This window comes from Calidris pugnax, unplaced genomic scaffold (assembly GCF_001431845.1).
Source record: "Calidris pugnax isolate Ruff unplaced genomic scaffold, ASM143184v1 scaffold27, whole genome shotgun sequence".
Taxonomy (NCBI): domain Eukaryota; kingdom Metazoa; phylum Chordata; class Aves; order Charadriiformes; family Scolopacidae; genus Calidris; species Calidris pugnax.
In genome coordinates, this window is record NW_015090893.1 from 18547478 (window position 1) to 18555254 (window position 7777).

Below are 7777 nucleotides of genomic sequence, written 5' to 3' on the forward strand. Positions count from 1 at the left end.
CGCCCGGGCCGCCCTCCGAGCCCGCCCCGCCGGTGGGCGGTGAGCGCCGGGCCCGGCCCCTGACGGCGGGAGGAGGCGGCCCCGCCGTGCTCGGCCCCGCCGGGATCGCAGGTCAGCGCTTCAGGGTTGGGATGCAAATAAGCGGTTAAAGACACCCAGTAATGAAGCGCTTGGGCTGCTAACCAGCCGTTCGGATAATCGGCGTTATGTTGACCCTAAATTAAGGGTTCGTGGCCCCGTGTGCAAAAATAATCCACACACTATATCGAAATATTTGTCTTTATTTCAGTTCCACGGAACGGAGCGGGGTGCCCGCAGAGCACAGGCCTCTGACAGGCCGACGGCTGAGCCCGCAGGTGAGCTACAGTTCCTTTACCATCCCTCATCCTTTATATACACTCCAGTTCATCTTTTAAAAGTTTTGGGAGCTCTCCTTAATTAGCGTGCTCCTTATTTACAAGAGAGTGTGCATTTTGGTATTATAATCTCCTCAGGCTTCTCTCAGACACACTCTTATCTGGGCTCTGTTCCACAGAAAATACGTCTTGTCGTCCTGCCCCCCGGATCAGGGACCGGGAGCGCTCCCCCGGCGTCACCGCAAACCCCCAGGTAAAACTTTCAGAGACTCCACTTAAAGCTCAGAAATCAGGCATTCTTTATTGCGGCGCCGGGTGCGCAGGGCATAGCTCCTCCTGTGGTGCTCCTCCTGTGGTGCTGTTGTCGAATTAAATATATATACAACAGGTATACATATTCAATGTAATTCTAAGAAAACATTAGCATATTCATTACATTTCTGAGAATTTATTTACGTATTATAATAAGCTTTTGAGCATGCGTGCGTAGTTGTGCCTTCTGGTGGTCCTTATTTTGAGTGAGGGTCGTTTCTTCCTCAATCTTCATCTTCTTCACCTGTCCTTTGGCTCACTTTTCATGTTGGCAAAACATTCTAACTGTTTAATTGCTCATTAAAACTAATGATCCCTCTGCTACCACCTGTTTGTCAGACAATGTCCATATTTACTGCATCCCTGTCTTAGGTCACCATGTTCTCAGGGCCGCAGACATCCTTTCTTATCTTACTAAGTCCTTGAAACCATTTGGGATGGTTGCTAAAATAGCTACATTTCTTCTCTAAAAGAAGATTCCCTACAGTTTAACCACTTATAAAATGCATAAAATCTGCCTTAGGTATCACCAGGACTGGGTTCGCCCTTGGTGAGCTCTCAAGACGGTAAATCCTTTCACTATTCAATTTGTTTGATCTAAGTTTTGGTTAATGGTTCTTACATCTAGTGCTGGTGGATGTGCAAGGACGCAATTAGGTTTAATTGTTCCTACATCTAGTCTAGGTGCAAAAGGCCCAATTAAGTTTTGATTTCAGGAGTTCAGCTAAAGTTCAATTAAAGTTCTATTACAACTTTATACAAAGCGTTTAGGTAACTTTTTAACCATGTTCTTTTGGGGTCAGTTACAAACATTGGAAATATGCTTTATGCCCTTTGGGAACCAACATTTTCCCCAAATGCGTTAAAAAGGCTATTAGATCTTTTAATTTCTTCATGCTGCTGCTGGGGTGTCCCCATCCCTGTGGGGATCCCCCTGTCAGCCCCTCGGCCGCTCTGGGCATCTGGCTGTGACCTGTTGTCCCCAGAGCAAAGCCACCAGCCGTGTCCTGGCAGGAACCAGCAGCTCTTGCACTTGAAGCCTTCTGTAGGACCCACTTCAGGGCACGTCAGGGTTGTCTGGGGGCTTCAGCTGCGGGGACAAGGAACAGAGCATGACCTGTGGATGTTTGTGCTGCTCCCGACAGCAGTGGTATCCCCAAAAAGACCTTTCTGCTCTTGCTCTGGCTGCCTTCAAGCTGTGATGGAAACGTGCCCAACCTCTCCTTGCAAAGTCTTGGCTCGTTGTTGAGATGCAAAGCTCTTACCTCAAAGTTAGACGGCTTTTCACTTTCATTAGAAGAAAGAATAATATACAAATTGCTTTGCTAGGATCCAGCCTGTGCAGTTCCTTCTTATTTCAATAATTTAAATTCCTGGCTAGACTGAGTGCTCCTGATACCGTCTCATCGTGGATGCTGAGAAGCCCTGGCTTGGTTTGCGTCTGGATGGGGAATGATGGGTGTGACGGGCTGTAGCCAGACGGCTGTGGTCGGGCACAGGAAGAGTTTTAGGCCACAGAGACTGAGTAAATTCAAAGTGCTGTGTGTTTCCATCAGCAGTGGTTAGCCAGCAGGCAGGAAAGTATTTTGGTGGCTGTAGTGCTGGGTGAAGGGCTGACAGCAGCAGCATCCCCAGCTCTCTTGCAGCACAGGGCAGCCTGGGTGTTCGCTCTGTGCGAAACAGCTTTTCTACTTTTCCCTTCGGGGTCATACTGTGTGATAGACCCATTGGTGCCATGGACACAGGGCAGGAGTTACAGCATTGGTGGGTTTGTGAGCACAGGACCGAGACGCTGAGCCTCCACTGGGATGGAGGGGCAGTGGGGACCTGGCTGAGGTCTCAACAATCCCCGTCCTGGGGCTGTTTCGGTCCATTCTCCAGGTATCGCCGGCACAAAGGCAATCTGGTGAGCGTACGTCCTGACCCACATGCTGATGGGGAGTCGTGGTGAGGAACACATCACCATTACTGCAGTGCACCTGCAGCTCCTGGGGTGCGAAGCCAAAACTGCTGCAGGGCTCGGAAGAGAGAGCGCCCCAGGACCTCGATTCTGCAGATAACCCACATCGCATCGCTCAGCGTTACCACGGAAACGCGGCAAGGGCTCCGAGGTTTCTGAAAAGCAAATACCGGAGGCACAGACTGCATAGGAATTGATTGCAAGAGACACCATGGGCTTCCCACAGCAGCGAGCTATGGGGCGACAGCCACGTCCCTCTCTGGGGTGACTTGAGGGCTGTCGGGTTTGTCTGCCATCAGAGTGGGCTGGGGACAACCATCAAACCATCACCCCATCCCCTGCCGCCTGCCTTGCCTCCTCTGCTGCACTTTGCCTCCTCTGAGGTATGGAGAGCTGCTGAATTTGAGGACCAGCTTTATAGAACCTCCCACGCTGCTCACACAGCCCCAGTGTCAGGATGGATTTGGTTTGAATTCAGATGCTGTGGGTCTCCGCCACTTGCAAAGGGTCTGGCTCCCGCTGTAATCTCCCCTGCTTTGGCAGAGACGGTGGCACGGAGCCGTAGGAGGCAGCCGGCAGCTCCCGGTGAAAGCAAAACATGTTTTGATGAGAGGAAAAACTGCAAGGGTGCAAGAGAGCCCGGCACGTGCATCTGCCGGCACAGCTGCCCCGCTCTGCCCACATCCCGTGTCTCTGCAGACTTCACGCAGGCTTACGGTGCTGAGGAACTGCTCCAGGGCTGGGTTATATGGGTGACGGGCATGCGGGGTATTTTTAGGTATGATAATTTATGCATGTTATTGTTTCTGCGTTTACAGCTAGCTGTTCAAATGTTGAAGAACTTCCTGGTATCTGAACAGGCTGATTTTTCCTTTCTTGCAAAGGCAGCAGATGGAAGGAAACAAACACTTTTTCTGCAGAAGAAGTTGAAGTTTAACCGAGGCGTTCTAACAAGCACAGCGTTTTCTTTTTCTCTGGGTTGAAGTGATTAGAGTCAACAGTGCTCAGAGACCAGGCCTTTTGCTACTGGGAACTGCTTGGGAGCACTGGGATTTTTTTCCTACAAATAGCAACAATTAAAAAATTATCTCCGTAAAGGACCCTCTCTCCAAATCCTGTAATTAAAGAGTCTTTTTAATATCCACCATCTGTCACCTCTTCCTGCTCCAGCATGTTCCACTTACCTTTCTCACCCATATTTATAAGAAGTGAGAGAAACAAGATTCCACGTTGGATAGGTCTGGAGGGGAGCTGCTCTTTTCTGCAAGCCCCACTCACTGCAGCACCCAAAGGCCAGTTAGGAGTTTGCTGGGAGGTCACAGCGAGCTGATGTGCTCGGGTGGTGCATGAGCAGGCGGCTCTGGAGAGCACAGACGCTGGTCCCTTCCCGGATTTGTGGATGATGCTCCCATGGGAAAGCTGGCAGAGCTTCTCTCTCTCATCCCCGGAGTTAAAAACTGCTAGGCTTTGCAGTAAGGGATTTAATACGGACAGCAAGATTAAATTAACCATTAGTTAATTGCGATTTCTCTATTAGGCTGAGGAAATAATGGAGCGACAAAGATCACTGGTGAAAGCAGTGAGTTAGGGCTCCAAAAATCAGGCTCGGACAGAGTTGGCTATTCAAATTCAAATACAACATGGTCCCAAGTACAAAATGTTAAGAAACTGAGGAGCATCAAGGTGAATAGTGGTGTCTCAAAGTAAAGCTAATCTCCTGATAGGAGATTGCTCAAACCCATCGACAGCTATCTCCAAGTTACATCTGAGAGACCCATCTCCTGCTTCCTGCCCTTCCTTTACATTTTCACAGTTGCCAATGTCTTTCACAGTGTTTTGGGGAGGAACATCTGTTAGGCAGCATTTATTAATCCTCAATAAATCTCTTCAGCCTAATTATCCAGCTATAATTCAGGCTGTTATTCCACAGTGTGAAAACAAGACATGACACGTATGTATATTCAAACCCTGCGATTCCATTTCTTGCATATCGAGTATGTATGTCTCCAGGGGCACAGGAACACTGCTCACTTTATTATTTAGACTTGATGACAAAGAAGTGTTTTCAGTAAGAGTGTAAATGTCCCGACGACCAGTGAACACTACAAACAGCTACTGGGAGGGAAGGAACCAGGTGGAGGGTGGCAGCTCAGCTCCCTGGCAGCCCCCCAGCAGGGTTTTCTGGGCAGCACTGGGAAGTTTCTGGTCACACCAGCAGCCTTTGGATCAGAGTCGTCATAAAGTTTTCCATCTTCCTTGAGCCCAGCATTGTGAATGGGGGGATAATCCAGCCTTTTGATGAACTTCACTGTCACAGTTACTTTCTCTTAACCTGCCCGCTGCAGCCTGCTTGCATGGGATGGAACTGTCAAACCGGAGAGCTTCAGAGGAACCCTCTGACCCATTAGCTCATGTCAACGTTTTGTCTTTGCTTTTTTCTTAATTGAGTCATTTATCACTAAAAGATTAGAAGAAAGATCTAGTTTAAATGTCCTGTTTATTCCTTATTAGCCTAGCTTTAAAATGCCCTGCCTTTGAGGTTTATTATTTAGCTTTTACAGTTCAATATTTATTACAAAGTGTAGATTAAAAGCATTCCCTCAGTCCCACACAATAATTGAAGGAACACTCGCACAGCGCCAGGATTTCAGAAGCCTCCCTGCACTGCAATTCTGTAATACTTTCAATTACTTTCAAATACTTTCACAGCACATCCCGTGCGGAAGTCACTAAAACGCAATGACTTCAATCTTCAGAACGTCTCTTGGGAGAAGAGACATTTTGCACTGGAGGAAAAGTCAAAAAACACAGAGGCATGAAGTGATTTGCCTAAAACCATGTGGGAAATGAAAGCAGAACCAGTCATGCGCTGTAACCACAGCATCATCTATTCTGCAGAGCTTCCCCACCTAAGAAAATAAAATACGCACACAGAAAGCAGCTGGAAGAAATTGCCATTCCCCCTCCTGATTAGTCTTGCTCAGACTAGATGGCTAGATGGCCTAATTAGGTGGTGATTTGCCTCCAGCTGGCCCCAAAATGGCTTCAACACAAACTGTTTCACCATTTCTTCAGGATACTTCGCAGCGTCTTTTCTGAGGACGTGTACAGGTTGCTTCTTATTTTAGTCTCTACGATGTCCAAGTCAATCAGTGTACAGCTAATTACCACTGGGGCTCTAGCCTTACTTAGGGATATAATCCCACCTCACTGGCAAGTAAATCCATGTGTGTGTCATCAGGACAGCTTCTTGCTGCTGGGAGAGTCTTAGTGCAAATTGTGAATCCCGTGGAAAGGTGAAAGTAGAGAGTCTGTCAGTGCCTGCAGCTCTCGTTCCAGCTGCTTCAAAGGTACCTGCATTCTCCTTGTGTCTCCGGAGTTTCTGGGGAGCCACTCTTTGAGGTTATGCCAGGCTAAAGTCCTTTTTGGTTCCTGCCTCTCCTTCAACATGAGAACTGTGATGTTCATTCATCTCCCTAAGACATCGGTGCGCTATACTCCTGCAAAGGCAAAATACAGAAAAGAAAAACCCAACCTGATTATTGCACTGAATATTGAGCATTAAGGCATGTATTTATGAGCGAGTCTGCAGTTCAAAACCGTGTCCTCAGGTTTAAACGCTTACGACTCTGAATTTGCAGCTTGGAATCCCAGCGGGGCTGATTCAGCCTTTCTCGTCCTAAAGCTGATGTGTTTAAATCTCATCAACCTTAAGGATTGATGTGGGCAGTTTTGCACAAGCCTGACTTCCGCTGAACTGTGCACATAGGAAATAAAGGTTACGCAAGCTGGAAAGTCTCTTAATCAATGTAACATTCAACGCAAAAACGCTCTGAATAAACAAACTTATATTTCTGTGTGGTTTCCTACATGTACTTCTCTTGGAACAAGATTTCAAATCTGCGACGCCATCTGCTTCATGTGGATGTGAAAGATCTGACGGCGCTTTCGGAGGAGTTGGCCAACATCTCGTGTTTGCTTCAGCTGCAGTGCAGCACGTCGCAGGCCTCTTCTCTGCCCACTGGGAACGTCGTTGGCACAAGGATGCCGAGTTGGTGATGGGCATGTATCACAGAATCATATCATAGAATCATACCATGGAATCCTAGAATGGTTTGAGTTGGAAGGAACCTTAAAGCCCATCCAGTTTCACCCCCTGCCCTGGGCAGGGACACCTCCCAACACACCAGGTTGCTCCAAGCCCCCTGTATCATAGAATCCTTGAATGGTTTGAGTTGGAAGGAACCTTAAAGCCCATCCAGTTTCACCCCCTGCCCTGGGCAGGGACACCTCCCAACACACCAGGTTGCTCCAAGCCCCCTCCAACCTGCCCTTCAACCCCTCCAGGGATGGGGCAGCCACAGCTTCTCTGGGCTCCAGCCCTCTGAACGTCTTCGTGGCCTCCTCTGGACCTGCTCTGACAGGTCCGTGTCCTTCTTGTGTTGGGGACCACAGAGCTTGGTCCAGAGGAGGCCCCGGAGATGCTGGGAAGGCTGGAGCCCCTCTGCTGGGAGCGGGGGCTGAGAGAGTTGGGGGGGTTCAGCCTGGAGAAGAGAAGGCTCCGGGGAGACCTTGGAGCCCCTTCCAGTCCCTCAAGGGGCTCCAGGAAAGCTGGGGAGGGACTCTGGATGAGGGAGGGGAGCCCTAGGAGGAGGGGGAAGGGTTTGACCCTGCAAGAGGGGAGATGGAGCTGAGCTGTGGGGAAGAACTTGTTTGGTGTGAGGGTGGTGAGAGCCTGGCCCAGGTTGGCCAGAGAAGCTGTGGCTGCCCCATCCCTGGAGGGGTTCAAGGGCAGGTTGGAGGGGGCTTGGAGCAACCTGGTGTGGTGGGAGGTGTCCCTGCCCAGGGCAGGGGGTGGCACTGGGGGGGCTTTGAGGTCCCTTCTCACCCACCCCGTTCTGCCATTCCGTGCTTCTATGCCCGCTCCGCCGAGCGCTGTCCCCGCCCGGGCAGCCCCGGTTGCGGGCAGGACGCGGCCCCGGGCGGGCGGGGCGGGAGGCGGGCGCGACCGAGCGTGACGGGCGGAGGGCGGGAGCGGAGCCCGCAGCGAGAAGCCACCCGGTGCCGCCGCCTCCGCCTCCGCAGCGCCCGTCGGGAGGCGGCCGGGCAGCGCCGCCGCCGAGACCCCCCCGCCCGCTCGCTCACCCTC

General features: G+C 50.4%; 1 long non-coding RNA gene across 1 annotated transcript; it reads left to right on the forward strand.

Moving 5' to 3' along the window:
* Nucleotides 1–294: 294 nt before the first annotated feature.
* On the forward strand, nt 295–3989 carry LOC106891424. Its single transcript, XR_001412686.1, has 3 exons — nt 295–356; nt 536–609; nt 2550–3989. It is a non-coding gene; the product is annotated as an uncharacterized LOC106891424 (long non-coding RNA).
* Nucleotides 3990–7777: the final 3788 nt, after the last annotated feature.